This window comes from Staurois parvus, unplaced genomic scaffold, assembly GCF_062004578.1.
Source record: "Staurois parvus isolate SC_StPar_1 unplaced genomic scaffold, SC_StPar_1.0 ptg000251l, whole genome shotgun sequence".
Taxonomy (NCBI): Eukaryota; Metazoa; Chordata; class Amphibia; order Anura; family Ranidae; genus Staurois; species Staurois parvus.
The window spans coordinates 6,318,636-6,341,718 of record NW_028318047.1 but is presented as its reverse complement, the minus strand read 5'-3'; the positions used below and the strand labels follow the sequence as shown (position 1 = coordinate 6,341,718).

The 23,083-nt window shown below is 42.6% G+C and overlaps 1 long non-coding RNA gene across 1 annotated transcript; it reads left to right on the top strand.

Annotated features, from left to right (window-relative positions):
* Positions 1-1,616: 1,616 nt before the first annotated feature.
* LOC149459649 (uncharacterized) lies at positions 1,617-12,720 on the top strand. The gene is made up of 4 exons (XR_016313246.1): positions 1,617-1,751; positions 3,592-3,614; positions 6,656-6,873; positions 12,512-12,720. It is a non-coding gene; the product is annotated as an uncharacterized LOC149459649 (long non-coding RNA).
* The last annotated feature ends 10,363 nt before the right edge of the window (positions 12,721-23,083 follow it).

Here is a 23,083-nt window from a genome sequence, read left to right as displayed (position 1 = left end):
TGGTATTTGATCACCTGTGCGCTTTTTATTTTTCACGTTATAAACAAAAAAAGACCAAAAATTTTGAAGAAAAACAATATTTTTTACTTTCAGCTATAAAAAATATATAGTAAACTCAAAGTTGGTTATAAATTTAGGCCAAAATGTATTCTGCTACATGTTTTTGGTAAAAAAAATCCCAATAAGTGTATATTGATTGCTTTGTGTGAAAGTTATAGCATCTACAAACTATGGTATAGATACTGCAATTTACACCATTTTTTTGCTATACAGCGCTGCGCTAGTTTAACGGAAAATTGCGCGGTCATGCAATATGGTACATAAATGAAATTTATGTTATGACGTTTTGCTTTGCATTTGGTGATGTAAAGCTTGGATGCAGCTGCTTGGCCATGGAAACCCATTCCCTGAAGCTCTCTATAGTGATTTAAAGCTTGGATGCAACTGCTTGGCCATGGAAACCCATTCCCTGAAGCTCTCTATGCACTGTTGTGCCACACGAAGTTTGTCAGTCTTTAGTTATTGACTCTGCAGACAGTTGGCGACTTCTGCACATAAGCTGATCCCGCTCTGTCATTTTAAGTGGCCTACCATTTCGTGGCTGAGCTGCTCTTGTTCCCAGTTGCTTCCACTTTGTTATAATACTGGGATCGTGGAATATTTAGTAACAAGGACATTTCAAGGATGGACTTATTGCGCAGGTGGTAACCTATGCTACCACACTTGAATTCTCTGAGCTCCTGAGAGCGACCCATTCTTTTAAAAATGTTTGTAGAAGCAGTCTGCATGCCTAGGTGCTTGATTTTATACACATGTGGCCATGGAGGTGATTGGAACACCTGAATCCAATGATTTGGAGGGGTGTCCCAATACTTTTGGCAATATGGTGTATGTGTGTATTTTGCCTTTCATATCAACTTTAAAAATAATGCGTTGTCTTACAGGGTAATGTTCACATATACTTTAATCTGGAGTCTCATGGACTCTACAATTAAGCTTATTATTGAGTGAAAAGCATCAGAGGCTGGAGATTCGGGTGGGATTTGTCTCTGCATTGAATGAATCAATAAATCCTTTGTTACAGCTTTTCAATTGACATGTTCTTCTTGTGTGGTATGACTGTGAACTAGATAGGGACCACTGGTGAGTCTGCACTAATTTTATCAGAAGTGCACTCTTCTTTCTATCATAAGATCTCACATTCTGCCTATTCATTCTGCACATGTTTTATTGTCATGTTTTAAACACAGTACCCTGGAACTGTCTGAAGTTTTCACCCCATTTCCTGCTAACATTGGGAAGGATATTTGCTAAGTGATCAAGCCTGGGCTTGTTACATCATTGCCCCACATCAAAGGGTGTTCAATCTGTGATCCAGCAACAAGCAGAACAGGAGCTATACATGTAATTTGTAGTAAGAAATTTCCAGTGTATTCAGGCATAATTGAGATGCACGTGCCCTAAACCTCGGCACATGCATATTTTTGCTTCGTAGTCCTTTGGCATTGCTATATTTGAGATATTTCTATAAATGTCTCAGAAGAAGAGAATGTCATTCAGTGTTTTCTGTTATAATTAAAGAATGACTAACATAACAATAGACTATAGAATGCAGATTGGGAGCTCTGTCCTGCATCAGATCATTGTGCTTTATAACTGATATTCCCTCCCTTTCCTTCTGCCGATATAAAAGTTCTGACGTCTCTACGATTGCCAATCATACACTCTACTCTTCTAAGGTGCAGTTTTAGGTAAGTAGACTATATGACAAATATGACTATGAGCACATAAAATATATGTGCCTTGCAGCCAGATTGCATAAGAACTCTCCAAAAATCATCGAAGTGCATAGAACTGTGTTAAGTGACAGCCCACCAGTTCGGTCCACCCACTGACTTCCTGGAAGAAATGAGGCTCCCGTAAGGGTTGAGCAGATGTCTCACAGAGAATGTTGGCTACTAGGATATCTACCCTAGTGTTCTGCAAGGGATGAAGATTGTCAGGTTGATCATCATTCATCATAATTGGCTAGTGTGGTGAGTGCAGACTCCAGTGCCTCAATGGCTGGAGCATGCACAGCATGGCTGCTGTTTGGACATGAAGAGTTAGCACAAAGCAGCATTAGCAACAGTCCCTGCCTATACTTAGTTCACATTGACAATAGCAGGGGAGTATAGTTGGGCATTGAATCTGACTGACTTCATGGCACATCTCCAGGAAGATGAAAAATAGGTGGGTGGAGCACAGTCAAAATGTATGGGTTATAAACAATAGCCAGTCAGTACATAAATTTTCAGTTTTTGTTTTCAGTGAGATCACATGCCTGATGAAGGGGTCCTGCGAGACTCCGAAATGTTGCCTTGCTGTAACTATGTGATCTTTTATTAAAACTTTTGGACCCATATTGGTGATCCTCAGTGTGCTGGTGACATTTTCCTTTGCTGATTCTGTTCGGTTCCAGCCGACGGTCGCTGCAGCACCCAGTTATACACAAAGCCATTTTTAACGCAGGAATGTGTGTGTTTGGATTGTACACTTGCTATCTATGTGCTAGCCACATAAGAAATGAATTGCTTGGGTCCACTTATTAAGTGGAAAACGTGAGCCTAGATCATACACATTGAAACAGACACATATTCTGAACAATCTGAAAAAGTAGTTTAAAACAATCCCCCCAATCATCTCAGCATCTATAGACACTGTAGAGAAATTAATCTTCAAAATTTACACTGAAATCTTTTTTTTTCTATGATGGAAACTTTTGGTAGCCTGCCAGCCTTCTATTGCAAACACACAGAAGATATTTCTAAGCTATGAGAAACTGAGTGCTTGTGTGGGTTTCCTCCAGGTGCTCTGGTTTCCTCCCACACTCCAAAGACATGCTGGTAGGTTAATTGGATCCTGTCTAAATTGGCCCTAATATGTGTATGTATGAATGTAAGTTAGGGACCATAGCTTGTACACCCCTTGAGGGTTAGGGACTGATGTGAATGTACAATATATATGTAAAGCGCTGCATAAATTGATGGTGCTATATAAGTACCTGAAATAAATAAATAATAAATAAATAACTGGCAAAAATTCAACTTTAAATCTTTGAGAATGAATAGCTTCTCATTAAAATCAACTACTGAGGTGAGTGAGTGAGGGCTTTTTAAAAGCTCTGTGTAAATAGTTGAAAGGCCCTAGTCTGGGAAAAGGTGCATCTTAAGGATAAGATAATTTTAGTGCAATTATGCTTTCCTACAGCCCCCCAACCCCCCAACCCCCCAATAATCAAACTATAGGCTGAACTTACCTACAGCATTGCTGTCCTGAAAGCTAAACTGTGTGGCCCGCAGGTCTCCATACAGTCCTTGCTGAAATCTTCAATCTTCAATCTGTGCTGGCACTTGCATACTATTCAGTGAGAAGCTTGTTCGATAGCCTGTCAGAATTGAATCCAGGAGATTTATAGTAGCTGTGGCTATACAGTATGTAATAATCACGAGATGTGAGGAAGCTGTGTATAAAGTGAGGGCAGTCAGACTGTTAGGATGTTGTCTATCTATTTATCTACCTAAAATCATTTTCATACTTTCTGTTTTCCAGGCTGTCCATCATGGCTAATTACGGTAAGCATCTTTTAGTGCCAACACTACTCTTTTAAACTAGTTTCACATGTTTTTACCAGACAGGAAGTGAGAGAAAATCTGCGACAGGGACACAAAGAAATACAAATATGACCAGAATTCTAGACTTTTTATGTGTTGCTGTTGGAGAATTCTTTTCACTTTCTGTCTGGTATAACATCATCCGCAGGACAGGGGAAATCTCTCTAAGTCCTCTCTCACATGGGTGTGTGTGTGTGTGGGGAGGATTTTTCACATAGGCGCCATGTGCACTAAAATTAGGTGGTTGAGCCAGGGTTTTACTGTCCCCCCCCCCCCCAAAGCCTACAATACAACTGGAGGGGGCATTTCACATGTTGCAGCTGCAATGTTTTGCATCTCAGCCATCGCAAATTTAATGTGGCATGTCTAATTGACAGGTGGTACTGCCTGTCAAACTCAATCATTTAAGTTAATGAGCCACGCAGTCCATTGACATTTGCTGCATTAGTCCCATTGACAATTGCCACTCACCAAAAAAAAAACAGGCATTCAGGAGGTGGCAAAATCCTGAATGCCTGACAGTGGCTGCTTATTCATATTCTGAAAAGTGATCCACCGGGGATCACACACAACAGAGTCCTGAATGACAGTAAAAACTCTTTTTGGGTTCTAACTATTCCCCACTATATCCAGGACAACAGTTTTTGGCTTGACCAACATTCTAATGCAGTAAAATGTAAGGGGTTATCAGCAAAGATTAGCTTGTATCTTTGGTAATATTCTGATTAGAAATGTTTGGTTTTTACAACCCACAGCTGAATAGTCTCAATTAATAGCACTGCAGCTATTTCGTATGAGTTCCACTAGCCTGGATCTTTCATAAATGGAAAAAGAAGCTGAGAACTAAAGATGGCTATAGACATGAGAATACAGTCAAATGTGCCTGCACATCCGAAAATGGAAAGATTGAAGGACTGTCATAAAAATCTTTTTTTTTTGTAGTAAATGTATAAATAGATATATACAAACACAAGTGTTGTTTATAAATATTTAGTAGATTAAAAAAAGATTCCCCAAGCTACATGAATAACATAAAAAGACTGGGCAAAGTGCTTTGATTGAAAGCCTGGACATAGCCACAGGGTGAGAGTCTGCTGATGATTCATATAGTTGTGTAAACAACAGGCTTCTTTCAAAGAAGCAAACCAAAAGCCTTTAACCACTTGCCCTCCTGAGGATTTTACCCCCCCCCCCCCCCGCTGTGTTACTTTAACTGACAATTGCACAGTCATGCAACGCTGCACCCAAATGAAATTTACGTCCTTTTTTCCCCACAAATAGAGCTTTCTTTTGGTGGTATTTGATCGCCCGTGTGTTTTTATTTTTTGCGCTATAAACAAAAACAACATTATTGACTTTTTGCTATTAAACAGGTCCAATAAATTTTTTTTAAAAAATTCAAATTTCGTCATAAATTTAGGGCAAAATGTATTCTGCTACATGTTTTTGCTAAAAAAAATCCCAATACATGTAAATTAATTGTTTTACCTAAAAGTTATAGCGTTTACAAAAGGCGGTATATATACTGGAATTTTTTTTTTTTTTTTACTGGTAATAGCGGCGATCAGCGACTTATAGCGGAACTACGGCTGGCATTCTGACACTGTGGGGAACTGACTTGGTGTTACTGACATCCCCAGTGATACCAATACAGTGATTAGTGCTAATAAAAAGCACTGACACTGTACTAATGGCACTGAGCAGGAAGGGGTTAACATCTGGGGGCGATCAAAGGGTTAACTGTGTGCTGTGTGTGTGCTTTCCACTGTAATTACCCTGCTTTGTATGGCTCTGCTATGCGGAGCTATACAAAGCAGTGTGCAGGAGCTGACAGGGGAGAAAACTGTATTGTTTACATACAGTACAGATCTCTCCCCAGTCGGGAATACTCGGCAATCACCAGGTGCTGGCGAGTAATCACCGGCCGGGACCCAGTGATTGACAGCCGAGGCCACGAATGGCGGCACAGGTAGGGCAAGTTCGCGGCTCGCGCACACCCTCTACCAGGAACTGCAAAATCACTTATACAGTATATATACACGTGATTTTGCGCACCCCTGATGCCCTGTAGCAGTATTTCTGCTATAGAGCAGAGGGGAAGCGGTTAAAATGTGAAGATGAGCTCAAAGGCTAAAAGCAAAATAATAATATGAAAGAAATTATGTAGAAAACCACTACACAGTTTCTTTAAACTCTATATAAATTAAAGGTGCAATGATAAATGTGTCACTATGGATTGCACTTATTGCAACCTGGATATGGCCTCAATACTAGGGAGAAGCTAGGAATGCCAAGCTTTGAACACTGATGAAAAAGGATCTACAGTGAAAGAAGACTGTAAATACTCCTCATCTGCAGAACCGTTATGTTAGTCATACATGCATAGATTTCTATTCCAACTTTTTTTTAATACATGTGATATTTAACTTCAACTATCTCATCATACTTATGACATTTCAGCTAAAATTGTTTAAGGCTTATTCATTAAATTAAATAAAAAACAGACCCAGAACTGATCCAAAGAGTATTTTTAATAATACAGATGAAAGACATTTCCAAGTATTGGTCTATGCATGAAGTGAAGCTGTGAGCTACTTCTGAGAACTGTGGTTCTTTGCCTGGGATCATAGTCAGCAAATGGCATAGAACTTTTGGAGTTCTGTCGGAAAGGAGACAGATACCAAAGAAAGGGAAACAACTAATATAGAAGAAAAGGGAGAGAAGGATAGAGAAAACATCATGGGGTACACGGGGGATGTTAAGCTACAAGCCCCACCACATTTCAGTCTAGGTGTCTAGGGATACCAATACCTTGTAGGACTCTACTAGCATCAATTCTCAGCTGTACTGCCTCTATAAATGTAAAGATCTTTTTTATGTTTTTACTTTCATTGTTCTTATTGTTATATAACTTGATACGCATACTATGTATGCACAGCTAGAAAAAAAAGCTACAACATTTTAGTAAGTCATAATTAACTTAAGTTTTTTTCCCACTCTAGGAAGGTATTACTCAGGGGGATATGACCATCGTCCTTCACCTTCACCTCCACAGCCAAACCCATTTCTACCTCCTCTTCCTCCTCCTCCTCCTCCTGCTCCTCACCCTCTTCCTCATCCCCCTCATTTTAACCATGTGACTAACCGGCCAAACCCGCCATACAGGCCTCCTCGCATATATTACAACCCATCCAATGGATACCATTATTAGCAGCCTGAGGTAAATATATTATTAAAAAAAATTAAAACATATGACAAATTTTCTTTAGGACATGAAATATTCCTAAATTTAGAAAATGTTGCAAGTTTTTTTCATATATTTGATAATCCAAAAAGATATAAAACTGCAGAAAATCCTGTTTGTGCCAACAAGATTTGAAGAAGCCACTAATGAGAGATTAATTATAATACAAACCCCAGCACACAGGAAAACCTTACAATAGGTGATAAAGGTAAAGGTATGCTGCCGCGCACTGGTGCAATACACCAATTAATAAAAAATAATGAATAAACAGCGCAAAAAAACCTCCTCACCAGATAAATAACATCAATAAACATCAATAATAAAAAACATTATATATAATAGTTTTAACGTGTCCAAAAAATATATAAATGGTGTACACAAAAATAAATTAAATATAAATGAAAAGTCCTTCTTCCCAAAATATAATCCAAAAAATCTTCTCCCAAAGAATGTGCTTCCACCATTAAATATTTAAAACAGAGGAATTCCCACAAACAATACAAGTTGCGAATCCACATATATTGTGTGCTCATCCATGATCTCTGTGCACTCAATGTACACACATATATGTGCCCATATCTGTAATCTAAAAATAGAAATATAAATAAAATACAAAATAAAAATGAAAAATGAAAATGAAAATATGAAAAATAAAATATCAAAAAATAAATAAAAAATATATAAAATAAAATACAAATAAAATAAAATAGAAAATGAAAAATAAATTAAAAATGAAAAAAGAAAAAAAAGAAAAAAATAACAAAAATAAAAAAAGAGTGGAAGGAGAGCATCAAGCCATTCAAGGCGGATAAGGAGCTCTGGAGAAACATAGAGGGGGTTTAGGATCCGTAAAATCCTAAAAGGCGCAATACTCACCAATGTCTGGTGAGTGCGGTTGATGTTAATTTTGCACTGGTGGATGGTGGAAGCACATTTCTTTGGGAGAAATGTTTTTGATTATATTTTGGGAAAAAGGACTTTTGATTTATATTTAATTTATTTTTATTTTTGTGTGCACCATTTATATATTTTTTTGGACACTTTAAAACTATTATATATAATATTTTTTATTATTGATGTTTATTGATGTTATTTAACTAATGAGAGATTACACATTGCAAATTTTATGGTTTGCTCAATAATTAAACAGCTTTTTATATAAGCATCACTGAATACCCGTTAGTTATTGCATATAGGACCAAACATGTGTTAACTCTTTTGTGTTAAAGTGTTACTAAACCCACAACAGTAAAATCAGTCTGTATATGCAGTAAAGCATGTTTGTTATACTCACAGTGGAACTGAAGGGGTTAATTCTCTGCAGTGTGTAAAAAAAGAATGTTTGATCCTAACTTCTCCAATCCTCCCCTTCTTCCAGTGTCCCCCTTTTATTTCCTGATAAAACTTATTGTGTGGGAAAACTCTGCACATGCTCAGTTTGGTGTGTATTGATAAAGGGGTTTTTTCTTGGGGGAGTGCATGTGATCAGCACAGGTCCAATGAGCACTATCCAGACAGAGGTCAGGGGTTCTGCATCCTCCTAGAGCAGAAAGAAAACCCCTCCTACAAGCTTGAACCAGTGCTCAGCTGAAGTCACAAGACTGCTCTAACTGCTGATGAGAAAAGGTACTTAGCAGTTTATATATTCTAAACCAGCGTTTTTCAACCACTGTGCCGCGGCACACTAGTGTGCCGTGAGATATTGTCTGGTGTGCCGTGGGAAAAATTGCAATTTCATCCGTAACATAGACCTTTTAATCCGGCCCGCGGAGCGTGATACTGTCAGGATGATCTGTCCCCCTCGACGTATCTGCGCATGTGCCGGAGATCGCCGATCGGCTGCTAATGCCTGAAACTGGCACATGCGCAGATACGTCGAGGGGGACAGATCCTCATAGGAGACAGATTTTCATGCTACACCGGAACAGCGGGAAGACGGCGAGAGGAACGCGCGGAGCAAAGGTAAGTGAATTGACACAGGGGGGGCTTGGGGACTTAATATGGGGGATGAATTAATATGGGGGATGAATTACTATGGGGGATGAATTACTATGGGGGATGAATTACTATATGGGGGATGACTTACTATGGGGGATGAATTACTATGGAGGATGAATTACTATATGGGGGATGAATTACTATGGGGGATGAATTACTATGGGGGATGAATTACTATGGGGGATGAATTACTATATGGGGGATGAATTACTATGGGGGATGAATTACTATGGGGGATTAATTACTATATGGGGGATGAATTACTATGGGGGATGAATTACTATATGGGGGATGAATTACTATGGGGGATGAATTACTATATGGGGGATTAATTACTATAGGGGGGATGAATTACTATATGGGGGATGAATTACTATAGGGGGGATGAATTACTATATGGGGGTGAATTACTATGGGGGATGAATTACTATGGGGGATGAATTACTATATGGGGGATGAATTACTATATGGGGGATGAATTACTATGGGGGATTAATTACTATATGGGGGATGAATTACTATGGGGGATGAATTACTATGGGGGATGAATTACTATATGGGGGATGAATTACTATGGGGGATGAATTACTGTATGGGGGAATAATTACTATGGGGGATGAATTACTATATGGGGGATGAATTACTATGGGGGATGAATTACTATGGGGGGATGAATTACTATATGGGAGATTAATTACTATGGGGGATGAATTACTATGGGGGATGAATTACTATATGGGGGATGAATTACTATGGGGGATGAATTACTATATGGGGGATTAATTACTATGGGGGATGAATTACTATGGGGGATGAATTACTATATGGGGGATTAATTACTATGGGGGATGAATTACTATGGGGGATGAATTACTATATGGGGGATGAATTACTATGGGGGATGAATTACTATATGGGGGATTAATTACTATGCTTACTATGGGGGAATATTACTATACTTACTATGGATGACACATACACATCATTCATCTACTCTTGGTCCGGCCCCCGGGTCCAATTATAAAATACTTTATTATTTCATAATAAAGTAATTATAAAATAATTTCTTTGTGTTTGATTCCTATTCAAGAGAATTACTTTATATATAGTCAATATAGGCACAGAGGTAAATTTTTTTAACATTTTCTAATGGTGGTGTGCCTCGTGATTTTTTTCATGAAAAAAGTGTGCCTTTGCACAAAAAAGGTTGAAAAACACTGATCTAGTGGACAAAAACCATACCACACTTTACATATATGTGTACAATGTCAACCGCAATAAACCCATCCTCTGGCATCTTAATAAGGGTTCATTACTAGCAAACCAAAGTTAAAATATAATAGAAACAAAAAAAAGTTGCTCAAATGGATACAAAATAACCATCAGCCTTTTTCAACATTACACTTCCAAAGTTCTAAAATATCACTGTGTATACAGAATGAAACCACAGGAAAAACCTGTGGAAAAACCAAACAGTAAATGAAAAAAAGGGGGGGGATGAGATAGAGTCAGAGGAGGAGATCACATCAACAAAAATTGAACAAAGCTTAGGCTTTCATTAAGTCCCGGGGGTTTAGTGGCCTCAAGCTCACATATCCATCTTGCTCCGTGTTGAAGCAGCAATCTATCAAAGCCCCCCCTCGTGTCCTCTGGGACAAATTCCAGAACCCAGCATCGAAGAGATCTAGGATCACTATTGTGTTTCAAACAGACATGTCTTGCCAGTGGAAACTTGAGATGATATGTAGAAATCTCATAAATATGGTCCTGGAATTGTTTGTAAATCGTACGTATGGTCTTGCTCACATAAAAGGATCTACAGGTGCATATGATAACATACACAACTCCAAGTGTGCCACAATGGGCTCTCTGTCAGCACCTCAGGGTCCTTACCGTTGGCAAAACCAAACTGTCATCCTCAATCACAAATGGACAGATATCACAACTTCCACATTTTTGCATACCTGATGTATAGTGTAATCTCGGTGGGGACCAGTTAATATCGCTATTAAATCTGCCAGGGATTGAGCCTTCCTATAAATCAAGTTGGGACGGTCATTGACAAATTTATTAACCCAGGAATCCTCCTTAAGTATGTGCCAATGTTTGGCACAAATACTCTTAATACTTTCTGATAGTTCTGTATACTGTATGTTTAACTTAGTAGTTTCCTGACAGTATAAAGGTCTATTTTGTTCTTCCTCCTTACTAAATAGAAGTTTTTCACAGTCTGAATCCCTCGCTCTTTGATATGCTTTGGGCAACCATTTTTTCTTATATCCACACTTAGTAAACCTCTCACGTAGATCCCCTCAAAGTCCAGGGAATCAGAACAATTACTACGTGCCCTTAGATATTGACCAACCGGGATGCCCTGTATCAGATAATGAGGATGAAAACTCCTCGCATCCAATAAATTGTTCGTGGTCGTGGGTTTCCTAAACAGCTTTGTTTTTACTCCGCCATTCTCATCTAGTCCCACTTCCAGATTCAAAAAAGTCACTGTATGGGTATTAAACTCACTGGTAAACTTCAAATTATAAGGATTCAGAAGTGTCTCTTATAATGTGGGCTTTATTGGTTCTACCATGCAATATGGAGCTGATATAGTTACTTTGGAATTATACATATTTCAGTGTTTAGTTCACTATGTTCCCCAACCTCAGGGGTTTAGTATGGGATCTGTGGAGTGTGGTGCTTTATTGTTTTGTTTTGTATGTTTTTTAAAGATATTTTTTCATTAAAGAAGTTGCTCATTGAATAACCTTTTTACCATCAGCCTGTGTATTTATGCCAATACACTATGAACAAGCATTTACATATATATATAAAAAACCCATGAATCCTGGTTGAATCCATAACCACTTTCTTCAGTTTGGTATGCATATAGGTGTTTGATTGGGGATTCCCAGACTACTGCTTTTGAGACCTTGAGGTCCTCTTTTTCTGGGAGATTTTAAATTAGTTACATTGAAAATAGAATACAAAGTGGACAGGTCTTTATTTATGGGCATATTTGTAAAGCAGTAAAACTGCAGTAAAGCAGTACATGTGAAATTCACCAAACATTCATTACAGGTATATCTTGGTGTATGTGTTTTAAAAGGCAATAATTGATTCACCACCAGTGAATGTTTGGTGAACGTCACATTAACCTGCTTTCTAAATATGCCCTTTAGTGAAAAATATTCAACAGATAGCTAGGTTTGCATCTTATTAACTAAGCTTGTGTAAAATGTAGTTGACATTAAAAAAAGTACAGCTACTTATATCAAATACTCATAAATAATTCTTACCTGATGTGAAAAATGCATTTAAATCTGATTGGTTGCTTTGGGATCAGGGGCTGACTGACCATTTGGAAACTCGGGCACTGCCCGAGGGACCAGGGTCAGTAGGGGCCCCATGAGATACCCCTGGTACCTTTTTCATAGGCTTTTTTGAGTTTGGGCAAGGACACAGGGGCCCCATGATCCCCTATTGCCTGGGGGGCCCCATGAGTTGTCAGTTCGCCCCTGTTTGGGATATTTTATTTTGCCCATAGTATTTCTGTATCTCAAATGTGTATTAAATAGGTTTACTTGCATATTGATATCTAAAATGTTTCCATTGACAGGTGGGAAGTCATCTGCAAAAAAAACTGAAAACTGACAGAATGGCTCTTTGCAATCCATTTTACAAAAAAAAATTCTAAATATATGCCATGATTCTGTTTATATTTCTTTTTTTTTCTTAATAAATATCTGAACTGCAAAAGCAATGACATCATATAAATCTCCAACAAACTCTTCTGCATTTATCAAAAATAAAACTCCATGGACCTTACTATTGTGTTTTGTTTGTGCTCTAAAATAAATACCTACCTAAGAGATTTTTTTCAAATGTTTTTGTACTAAAATATATACCCACCTGTTTATTATTTTATAATTATTGTGCTTTTCACAGGTGTCAGGTGCCCAGGTGCAAAGTACATTCGATCTAGTGTGGGTCCGATTTATGATAACTAGGACAAAGAAAGCTGGAGTGAAAGGGAGAGGCTATTCATAGCAGCCAGTTGGCTTACAAACAGTCATCAAATTTTACAAGGGACCTATAAAGGGGAATTTAATAAAACTGGTGCACCTGTGTCTGGTAGGCAATGAACTTCTAACTTCAGCTTATTCAATTAAGCTTTGCACGCTGTAGTTTTATTAAATAACCCCCCATAGTGTATATGGTTGCTATATTTTTTTTTCCTACAGTTCATTTTAATCCATTTGTTTGGATCCATTTGCTTCATTATCCTCTACCACGTTATCAATCTCTATTCTATTTGTATGGCATATCCTTTTAATACACTGTTTCTAAGGCCCCGTTCACACTTGAGTGATGCTACTGTTTTGCGTTTTTACTGCTTTTATGCGTGTTTTTGAAGCAGCACCATTCATTTAAATGGGCCTCTCTTTGCTCCAAAAACACGATAAAGAAGCTCATGTACCAAATTTTGGACATGAGCAAAGCACGTTATGCATAGCACATTTTTCCTGCATTTCGTCGCTCTGAAGATTCATGGCAAAATGCGTGACTGCTACTTATGTTTGGACTGCCATTAAGAAATAATGGAACTGTCAATGTATCTCATGTTTTAGAGCATTTTTACACATTTGTAGAAACATGGGAAGACACGCTCATTTTTGCCTGCATTTCTGCTATGCCCAGGTGTGAATGGGGCCTTAGACGTGCCACATAATGGAGTAAGAAAGTGATTTCTGTAAGTAAAGGTGAACCCCACATACTTTTTACCCTCGGGATTTTTATCTAAATACTTGTCAATTCTCATCATGATAAGTAGAGATGAGTGAATCGAAGTAGCCGAAGTGGAATTCGAGTCGAATATCGGAAAAATTTCGACGCGCGAATCGAAATTTTTCCGAAAATAGCGGCTGACATGTGCGGCGACGGAGCGGGGATGTCTGGGAAGGCGCGCAGACAAGGCGCGCTGACCCATAATGCATTCCTCAACGACATGTGATCGCATCAGCCAATCAGCAGCCAGCCAGCCAGCACTGTGTAATGGTCGAGCTATAAATAGCGGCCATTTTGGAATTCTTCATTTGCCTGCAGTCATTGAACAGAGGCAGACCGCTCTGTATTAGGGACAGGGACAGAGTTAGGGCCACAGAAACGATACTTGGGGACAGAGAAACGTTACTTAGGGACAGAGAACCATTACTCAGGGACACAGAATTGTTAATGAGGGCCACAGAATCGTTACTTAGGGACAAAGAAACGCTAGTTAGGGCCACAGAATTCATACTCAGGGACAGACAGAATTGTTACTGAGTGCCAGAGAATTGTTACTTAGGGCCACAGAAACGCTATTAGGGCCACAGAATTGTTACTCAGGGACAGACAGAATTGTTACTGAGTGCCAGAGAATTGTTACTTAGGGCCACAGAAACGTTATTAGGGCCACAGAATTGTTACTCAGGGACAGACAGAATTGTTACTGAGTGCCAGAGAATTGTTACTTAGGGCCACAGAAACGTTATTAGGGCCACAGAATTGTTACTCAGGGACAGACAGAATTGTTACTGAGTGCCAGAGAATTGTTACTTAGGGCCACAGAAACTTTAGTTAGGGCCACAGAATTGTTACTCAGGGACAGACACAGAATTGTTACTGAGGGCCACAGAACTGTTTCTTAGGGCCACAGAATTGTTACTCGCACAGACACAGAATTGTTACTCGCACAGACACAGAATTGTTACTGAGGGCCACAGAACTGTTACTTAGGGCCACAGAATTGTTACTCGCACAGACACAAAATTGTTACTGAGGGCCACAGAACTGTTACTTAGGGCCACAGAATTGTTACTCGCACAGACACAGAATTGTTACTCAGGGACACAGAATTGTTACTGAGGGCCACAGAACTGTTACTTAGGGCCACAGAATTGTTTCTCGCACAGACACAGAATTGTTACTCGCACAGACACAGAATTGTTACTGAGGGCCACAGAACTGTTACTTAGGGCCACAGAATTGTTACTCGCACAGACACAGAATTGTTACACAGGGACACAGAATTGTTACTGAGGGCCACAGAACCGTTACTTAGGGCCACAGAATTGTTACTCGCACAGACACAGAATTGTTACTCGCAAGGACACAGAATTGTTACTGAGGGCCACAGAACTGTTACTTAGGGCCACAGAATTGTTACTCGCACAGACACAGAATTGTTACTCGCACAGACACAGAATTGTTACTGAGGGCAACAGAACTGTTACTTAGGGCCACAGAATTGTTACTCGCACAGACACAGAATTGTTACTCGCACAGACACAGAATTGTTACTGAGGGCCACAGAACTGTTACTTAGGGCCACAGAATTGTTACTCGCACAGACACAGAATTGTTACTGAGGGCCACAGAACTGTTACTTAGGGCCACAGAATTGTTACTCGCACAGACACAGAATTGTTACTCAGGGACACAGAATTGTTACTGAGGGCCACAGAACTGTTACTTAGGGCCACAGAATTGTTACTCGCACAGACACAGAATTGTTACTCAGGGACACAGAATTGTTACTGAGGGCCACAGAACTGTTACTTAGGGCCACAGAATTGTTACTCGCACAGACACAGAATTGTTACACAGGGACACAGAACTGTTACTTAGGGCCACAGAATTGTTACTCGCACAGACACAGAATTGTTACTCAGGGACACAGAATTGTTACTGAGGGCCACAGAACTGTTACTTAGGGCCACAGAATTGTTACTCGCACAGACACAGAATTGTTACTCGCACAGACACAGAATTGTTACTGAGGGCCACAGAACTGTTACTTAGGGCCACAGAATTGTTACTCGCACAGACACAGAATTGTTACACAGGGACACAGAATTGTTACTGAGGGCCACAGAACCGTTACTTAGGGCCACAGAATTGTTACTCGCAAAGACACAGAATTGTTACGCGCACAGACACAGAATTGTTACTGAGGGCCACAGAACTGTTACTTAGGGCCACAGAATTGTTACTCGCACAGACACAGAATTGTTACTCGCACAGACACAGAATTGTTACTGAGGGCAACAGAACTGTTACTTAGGGCCACAGAATTGTTACTCGCACAGACACAGAATTGTTACTCGCACAGACACAGAATTGTTACTGAGGGCCACAGAACTGTTACTTAGGGCCACAGAATTGTTACTCGCACAGACACAGAATTGTTACTGAGGGCCACAGAACTGTTACTTAGGGCCACAGAATTGTTACTCGCACAGACACAGAATTGTTACTCAGGGACACAGAATTGTTACTGAGGGCCACAGAACTGTTACTTAGGGCCACAGAATTGTTACTCGCACAGACACAGAATTGTTACTCAGGGACACAGAATTGTTACTGAGGGCCACAGAACTGTTACTTAGGGCCACAGAATTGTTACTCGCACAGACACAGAATTGTTACACAGGGACACAGAACTGTTACTTAGGGCCACAGAATTGTTACTCGCACAGACACAGAATTGTTACTCAGGGACACAGAATTGTTACTGAGGGCCACAGAACTGTTACTTAGGGCCACAGAATTGTTACTCGCACAGACACAGAATTGTTACTCGCACAGACACAGAATTGTTACTGAGGGCCACAGAACTGTTACTTAGGGCCACAGAATTGTTACTCGCACAGACACAGAATTGTTACACAGGGACACAGAATTGTTACTGAGGGCCACAGAACCGTTACTTAGGGCCACAGAATTGTTACTCGCAAAGACACAGAATTGTTACGCGCACAGCCACAGAATTGTTACTGAGGGCCACAGAACTGTTACTTAGGGCCACAGAATTGTTACTCGCACAGACACAGAATTGTTACTCGCACAGACACAGAATTGTTACTGAGGGCCACAGAACTGTTACTTAGGGCCACAGAATTGTTACTCGCACAGACACAGAATTGTTACACAGGGACACAGAATTGTTACTGAGGGCCACAGAACCGTTACTTAGGGCCACAGAATTGTTACTCGCACAGACACAGAATTGTTACTCGCACAGACACAGAATTGTTACTGAGGGCCACAGAACTGTTACTTAGGGCCACAGAATTGTTACTCGCACAGACACAGAATTGTTACTCAGGGACACAGAATTGTTACTGAGGGCCACAGAACCGTTACTTAGGGCCACATAAACGTTAATCAGGGACACAGAATTTTTACTGAGGGCCACAGAACCGTTACTTGGGGCCACAGAAACGTTAATCAGGGACACAGAATTGTTACTGAGGGCCACAGAACCGTTACTTGGGGCCACAGAAACATTAATCAGGGACACAGAATTGTTACTGAGGGACACAGAACCGTTACTTGGGGCCACAGAAACGTTAATCAGGGACACAGAATTGTTACTGAGGGCCACAGAACTGTTTCTTAGGGCCACAGAATTGTTACTCGCACAGACACAGAATTGTTACTCAGGGACACAGAACTGTTACTGAGGGCCACAGAACTGTTACTTAGGGCCACAGAATTGTTACTCGCAAAGACACAGAATTGTTACTCGCACAGACACAGAATTGTTACTGAGGGCCACAGAACTGTTACTTAGGGCCACAGAATTGTTACTCGCACAGACACAGAATTGTTACTCGCACAGACACAGAATTGTTACTGAGGGCCACAGAACTGTTACTTAGGGCCACAGAATTGTTACTCGCACAGACACAGAATTGTTACTCGCACAGACACAGAATTGTTACTGAGGGCCACAGAACTGTTACTTAGGGCCACAGAATTGTTACTCGCACAGACACAGAATTGTTACTCAGGGACACAGAATTGTTACTGAGGGCCACAGAACTGAGAGTGGCTCGGTAGCCGGTCTAGAGACAGGTCTGTCTCCTGACCCACACGCAGCCGAGGGGGCTAGTAGTGAGGCGGAGACCCTAATTGATGATGATGAGGCTGATCGCACTTGGCAGCCTCGTCGTCATCAGGCTATTGCTTCCGCATCATCAGGAGAAGAGGATGGCAGCTTGGCAGCGAGCAAAACAGTCGGTGGGTTGTCTCCATCGCCACACTCTGCCATGTGCCACTTTCAGGTCTCCTCACACACTGCTGGTGTGTTGAATTTTTTGACATAGGGTGCTGGCAGATTACGGGCCTCCCATAGCTGCTGCCAGGCCCCTAATCTGCCATGGGCCCCTATATACCGCCTCCTCATGCTGCTGCCAGGTCCAGAGTCTGTCATGTGTCCCTGTACGGCCTCCCATTGCTGCTGTCTCCATCGCCACACTCTGCCATGTGCCACTTTCAGGTCTCCTCACACACTGCTGGTGTGTTGAATTTTTTGACATAGGGTGCTGGCAGATTACGGGCCTCCCATAGATGCTGCCAGGCCCCTAATCTGCCATGGGCCCCTATATACCGCCTCCTCATGCTGCCGCCAGGTCCAGAGTCTGTCATGGGTCCCTGTACGGCCTCCCATTGCTGCTGTCTCCATCGCCACACTCTGCCATGTGCCACTTTCAGGTCTCCTCACACACTGCTGGTGTGTTGAATTTTTTGACATAGGGTGCTGGCAGATTACGGGCCTCCCACAGATGCTGCCAGGCCCCTAATCTGCCATGGGCCCCTATATACCGCCTCCTCATGCTGCTGCCAAGTCCAGAGTCTCTCATGGGTCCCTGTACGGCCTCCCATTGCTGCTGTCTCCATCGCCACACTCTGCCATGTGCCACTTTCAGGTCTCCTCACACACTGATGGTGTGTTGAATTTTTTGACATAGGGTGCTGGCAGATTACGGGCCTCCCATAGATGCTGCCAGGCCCCTAATCTGCCATGGGCCCCTATATACCGCCTCCTCATGCTGCTGCCAAGTCCAGAGTCTCTCATGGGTCCCTGTACGGCCTCCCATTGCTGCTGTCTCCATCGCCACACTCTGCCATGTGCCACTTTCAGGTCTCCTCACACACTGCTGGTGTGTTGAATTTTTTGACATAGGGTGCTGGCAGATTACGGGCCTCCCATAGCTGCTGCCAGGCCCCTAATCTGCCATGGGCCCCTATATACCGCCTCCTCATGCTGCTGCCAAGTCCAGAGTCTCTCATGGGTCCCTGTACGGCCTCCCATTGCTGCTGTCTCCATCGCCACACTCTGCCATGTGCCACTTTCAGGTCTCCTCACACACTGCTGGTGTGTTGAATTTTTTGACATAGGGTGCTGGCAGATTACGGGCCTCCCATAGATGCTGCCAGGCCCCTAATCTGCCATGGGCCCCTATATACCGCCTCCTCATGCTGCTGCCAAGTCCAGAGTCTCTCATGGGTCCCTGTACGGCCTCCCATTGCTGCTGTCTCCATCGCCACACTCTGCCATGTGCCACTTTCAGGTCTCCTCACACACTGCTGGTGTGTTGAATTTTTTGACATAGGGTGCTGGCAGATTACGGGCCTCCCATAGATGCTGCCAGGCCCCTAATCTGCCATGGGCCCCTATATACCGCCTCCTCATGCTGCTGCCAAGTCCAGAGTCTCTCATGGGTCCCTGTACGGCCTCCCATTGCTGCTGTCTCCATCGCCACACTCTGCCATGTGCCACTTTCAGGTCTCCTCACACACTGCTGGTGTGTTGAATTTTTTGACATAGGGTGCTGGCAGATTACGGGCCTCCCATAGCTGCTGCCAGGCCCCTAATCTGCCATGGGCCCCTGTACCGCCTCCTCATGCTGCTGCCAGGTCCACAGTGTCTCATGCCATGTGCCACTTTCAGGTCTCCTCACACTGCTGGTGTGTTGAATTTTTTGACATAGGGTGCTGGCAGATTACGGGCCTCCTATAGCTGCTGCCAGGCCCCTAATCTGCCATGGGCCCCTATACCGCCTCCTCATGCTGCTGCCAGGTCCAGGCGAACGTAGTCACACAGGGGAGGAACTTATCAGTGTAATGAACAGAGAAATCGACAGATGGCTGTCTCCGCGCAAACTGAAAATCGGAACCATGTTGACCGACAACGGAAAGAACATGGTGTCTGCTCTGCGTCAAGTAAGGTTGTGCCATGCGCCATGCATGGCTCACGTGTTCAATCTGGTTGTCAAGCGGTTCCTAAAATCCACCATCCCACTGCAAGACATCCTTAAAATGTTACGTAAACTTTGCATGCATTTCAGCCATTCCTACACCGCAAAGCACACCCTCCTTGAGCTGCAGCGGCAGAACGGAATTCCACAGCATCGCCTGATCTGCGACGTTGCAACAAGGTGGAATTCAACCCTACACATGGTAGACCGCCTTTACGAACAGCGAAAGGCCATCACCGATTTCCTGATGTTACAAGCGTATAAAGGTACTCCCCTGTGTAACTTCGATGTCAGCCATTGGCAGCTCATGCGTGACACCTGCCGCTTGCTCAGGCCCTTTGAGGAGGCCACGCTATTCGTGAGTCGGCAGGACTATGGGATGAACGACATCATTCCTCTGTTGCACGTCCTGGAACAAATGCTGTTAACAATGGCTGGTCAGGGTGCGGTAGACGTGGCGCACAGATCTCAACGCCACATGACCCCTGTGGGGGCAGGACAGGAAGAAGAGGAGGAGGTAGAGGAGGACATTTGTGCTCAGGAATTATTGAGTGAAATGGGTGGTTTTTCCACTCAGCGGACAGGAGTGGAGGAGCAGGAGCATCTGGTAGAGGAGGAGCAGGAGGAGACAGAGGACCCAGACGCACCGTGGCAGTATGCTGTGGAGATGGAGGCAGGGAGTCCCTCGCATTCCTTGGCACAAATGGCCCATAGCATGCTCGCTTGCTTGCGTAGCGACAGCCAAATAATAACCATCAGACAGAGGGATGACTTTTGGCTGTCCACCTTGTTGGACCCTCGCTACCGTTCAAAAATGGTGGCCTTTTTCACACCTGCTGAGAGGGAGGCCAAAATAACGTACTATAAAAACCACCTATGTAGTCAGTTGGTCTCTGCCTTTGTGCACCAACGTCCATCCTCAGACACTGTGGGCCCTGTGCGCTCGCGTTCCGCTGCCATGGCAGCAAAGGAGGGGTGGGGTGGTAGGAGCAGTGGCAGCTCCACCAGCAGCGGCTGCCTCAGTCTGCAGTCGATGATGAGTAGCTTTCTTCACCAGCGCAGTGAGGAAACTACTAACCAGCCGCAGCAGCAGCAGCATCAGGTGGACCTGGAGCAGGACCTCAAACAACAGGCTTGGGCCTACTTGGACAGCACCCTGCAAACCGAGGTAGACAATCCCCTTGACTACTGGGCAACGAAACTTGACCTTTGGCCCCAACTAGCTGAATTGTTTTAGAGCATTTTTACACATTTGTAGAAACATGGGAAGACACGCTCATTTTTGCCTGCATTTCTGCTATGCCCAGGTGTGAATGGGGCCTTAGACGTGCCACATAATGGAGTAAGAAAGTAATTTGTGTAAGTAAAGGTGAACCCCACATACTTTTTACCCTCGGGATTTTTATCTAAATACTTGTCAATTCTCATCATGATAAGTAGAGATGAGCGAATCGAAGTAGCCGAAGTGGAATTCGAGTCGAATATCGGAAAAATTTCGATTCGCGCCGAATCCGAAAAATAGCTTAATTCGGACTCGCGAATCGAAATTTTTCCGAAAATGGCGGCTGACATGTGCGGCGACGGAGCGGGGATGTCTGGGAAGGCGCGCAGACAAGGCGCGCTGACCCATAATGCATTCCTCAACGACATGTGATCGCATCAGCCAATCAGCAGCCAGCCAGCCAGCACTGTGTAATGGTCGAGCTATAAATAGCGGCCATTTTGGAATTCTTCATTTGCCTGCAGTCATTGAACAGAGGCAGACTGCTCTGTATTAGGGACAGGGACAGAGTTAGGGCCACAGAAACGATACTTGGGGACAGAGAAACGTTACTTAGGGACAGAGAACCATTACTCAGGGACACAGAATTGTTAATGAGGGCCACAGAATCGTTACTTAGGGACAAAGAAACGCTAGTTAGGGCCACAGAATTCATACTCAGGGACAGACAGAATTGTTACTGAGTGCCAGAGAATTGTTACTTAGGGCCACAGAAACGTTATTAGGGCCACAGAATTGTTACGCAGGGACAGACAGAATTGTTACTGAGTGCCAGAGAATTGTTACTTAGGGCCACAGAAACGTTATTAGGGCCACAGAATTGTTATAAGGGACAGACAGAATTGTTACTGAGTGCCAGAGAATTGTTACTTAGGGCCACAGAAACGTTATTAGGGCCACAGAATTGTTACTCAGGGACAGACAGAATTGTTACTGAGTGCCAGAGAATTGTTACTTAGGGCCACAGAAACTTTAGTTAGGGCCACAGAATTGTTACTCAGGGACAGACACAGAATTGTTACTGAGGGCCACAGAACTGTTTCTTAGGGCCACAGAATTGTTACTCGCACAGACACAGAATTGTTACTCGCACAGACACAGAATTGTTACTGAGGGCCACAGAACTGTTACTTAGGGCCACAGAATTGTTACTCGCACAGACACAGAATTGTTACACAGGGACACAGAACTGTTACTTAGGGCCACAGAATTGTTACTCGCACAGACACAGAATTGTTACTCAGGGACACAGAATTGTTACTGAGGGCCACAGAACTGTTACTTAGGGCCACAGAATTGTTACTCGCACAGACACAGAATTGTTACTCGCACAGACACAGAATTGTTACTGAGGGCCACAGAACTGTTACTTAGGGCCACAGAATTGTTACTCGCACAGACACAGAATTGTTACACAGGGACACAGAATTGTTACTGAGGGCCACAGAACCGTTACTTAGGGCCACAGAATTGTTACTCGCACAGACACAGAATTGTTACTCGCACAGACACAGAATTGTTACTGAGGGCCACAGAACTGTTACTTAGGGCCACAGAATTGTTACTCGCACAGACACAGAATTGTTACTCGCACAGACACAGAATTGTTACTGAGGGCCACAGAACTGTTACTTAGGGCCACAGAATTGTTACTCGCACAGACACAGAATTGTTACTCGCACAGACACAGAATTGTTACTGAGGGCCACAGAACTGTTACTTAGGGCCACAGAATTGTTACTCGCACAGACACAGAATTGTTACTGAGGGCCACAGAACTGTTACTTAGGGCCACAGAATTGTTACTCGCACAGACACAGAA